Source organism: Protopterus annectens, chromosome 15.part0 (genome assembly GCF_019279795.1).
Source record: "Protopterus annectens isolate FY-2018-M chromosome 15.part0, PAN1.0, whole genome shotgun sequence".
NCBI lineage: Eukaryota > Metazoa > Chordata > Ceratodontiformes > Protopteridae > Protopterus > Protopterus annectens.
In genome coordinates, this window is record NC_056749.1 from 460,965,070 (window position 1) to 460,967,569 (window position 2,500).

General features: G+C 45.8%; 1 protein-coding gene across 1 annotated transcript in view; it reads left to right on the plus strand.

Moving 5' to 3' along the window:
- LOC122789761 (AMME syndrome candidate gene 1 protein-like) overlaps positions 1–2,500 on the plus strand; it is a 1,107,107-nt gene that overhangs the window by 141,829 nt on the left and 962,778 nt on the right. The gene's annotated exons all lie outside the window — the stretch shown is intronic.

The window sequence follows — 2,500 nt, forward strand, 5'->3', positions numbered from 1 at the left end:
AGCTCTAGGGTTCATGGCCTTCTGCATTCTATTAATCCCATATGCCAAACTGCTTATGAGGAAACTTCATTGGTACTTAAAAAGCCTTTGGTGTCAACACTCACAGGACCTGGAAACTATTATACCTGTGATACCCTAAGGAAACCTTTTCTTTGGTGGGCAGCAGCATGCAACCACAGCAAGGGACTTCCTTCTCGCAACCCCACGCCGCCTAGACCCTAACCACAGATGCATCAGACTATGCATGGGATGCTCACCTGGACGGCAGGTGCATTCAGGGCCATTGGAGCCCAAACCAAATTCATCTGCACGTCAACCAAAAAGAGATGCTAGCTGTTCAGCATGCTCTGACTGCTTTCATTCCCCTGCTCTCTCCGGAGCCTCTACTTATCAAAACCGACAAGACCACAGTAGTGTGATACATAAACAAGCAGGGGGGAGCCCACTCCTACCCTCTCTCCAGGCTAGCCATGACCCTTTGGAACACGGCCTCAGCCATGCATATTCATGTGCAAGCTCATTTCCTACCAGGCAACCAAAACTCTCTGGCAAACAACTTGAGCAGAAGTCTCCTAGACCCACATGAGTGGCAATTAAACTGCAACACCTTCAACCTTGTGACCCAAAAATGGGGTACCCCGAAGGTGGACCTATTTGCCTACCCCCTACAACCACCAGCTCAACCAAGGCTGCACCAGGGAACCTCAGCAAAAGGCCTGGAAAGTGGGTACCCTATCCTTCCAGTGGACAAACCTCTTAATCTATGCATTTACCCCTCTACCTCTTTTAACCAGAGTATTACTGAAAATAACTGAGGAAAGACCAAGGGCAATCCTGATTGCCCCAGACTGGCCACGCCAACACTGGTACCCACTACTGCGCCGTCTGTCCCCATTGCCTCAATGGCACCTACCCCAGATTCCAACTCTCATGACTCAGCAGGAGGGATAGTTCTTGCATCCACAGTTGCAGACACTGAACCTAGCATCCTGGCTTATTCCTTGACTTCTCCTCCAGTGGCCACTCTAAGCAAACAAGTCCTGAATGTTATACGTGAAGCCAGGCCCAGTACTAGAAAATCCTATGCCGACAAGTGGAAAAGGTATTTGTCTGAGATTGGTACAGCTCTACCTGCTTTTAATAAAGTTTAGTGAACCAATATCTTACATTGCCATTGATGCCAACAAAATGATCTTTTAGATGTTGTTTTACATAAAGCATTTAACATAGTGTTCATAATTCATTTAATGATCCATATCAACTAGTGTTCAAAATTCATTTAATGATGCCTATCAGCCTTTGAGCCATATCCAAAAACCAGCTCAGGACATTGTCATTCCCTGTCACTGTTCACAGTAAATGTGTCGAGGTTGCATGCTTTACAATTCAGGGTTGCCACAAGCTTGCATATTCAATAAAAAACACAGAGACCTCAGATGGATTAAATGGCCGCAACCATGTGTTTATTGCCAATTATTATGAGATGTGCGCAAGGCAGGAATGTGAGGGAGGCCATTTTATTTCTTTCATAGCATTCCCCTAAACCTACAGGACAGCAGTCAGCACGTCGATATCTGGCCCTTCTAATTCAACATACCCACATCATAACAGCTTTTTCATTTCACAATTCATTACAATTCCTCTGGGCCGCCTTAGTCTGCCAAGGAGCCGTTGCTGGGATGGTAAGTCCCTTGGCAACAATCCCTTGGGGCTGTCTGGCCTGTGGAAGGTCCAGCTGAAGAGTCCTTTGACCCCCCCCCCCTTACCTTGGCCTCCCTTACCTTTCCTTTCTTCCGCCACAGAAGGGAGGAATATTCCTTCCTTCCGCCAGCACATCTCAACCTACCCTAAATGAATGCCCTTTCAAAGCTAAACCAGCTTGCAATTCCTTATAAAAAATCCCCAAACCTTCTTCAGATAAATGAACCCCGTTCATGTCATACCTGTCTGGCCACTATACCCGAATGCCAAGGTGTGGAATTTCCACCCCGTTAATGTCCCTTGACACCTTAGCCATAGAATTATTAATTCTCCTTCTCATGCTCTCCTCAGCTTTAATGGACCTAGCCATTCTCCATTTCTTTCTATGTACCACTTCTGACCAGCAGATAATAGCTTGTGGCCAGCATTCATGCATGCAATATACCTCTTGTACCATCAAACCACTTAGATCTTTTATTGGATGTTGACAAATATCATTACCCCCAGGTGCAATAAAATGGCAGTAGAAGATTTATCTCTTCTTGCATCTTGCTGTAGTACTGCCCTGAAATGGTGCCACCGCATTCTTGATACCCCAAACCAAATTGCTTTGCAAGAAGCTCACTTTCCTCCTCGGAAGGAGAAGCCCTCCCTGCCCTTGACAAAACAAAGGAGTCTCCGAATGAAATAATGACCCACTATCCAGATACATTTCTGATCCAAAGATGTGAGAGCCAAAGTACAAAGGACAAGAGTTAAAGCCATTTACACCTTACATATCCTTCATAAGCATTGGACG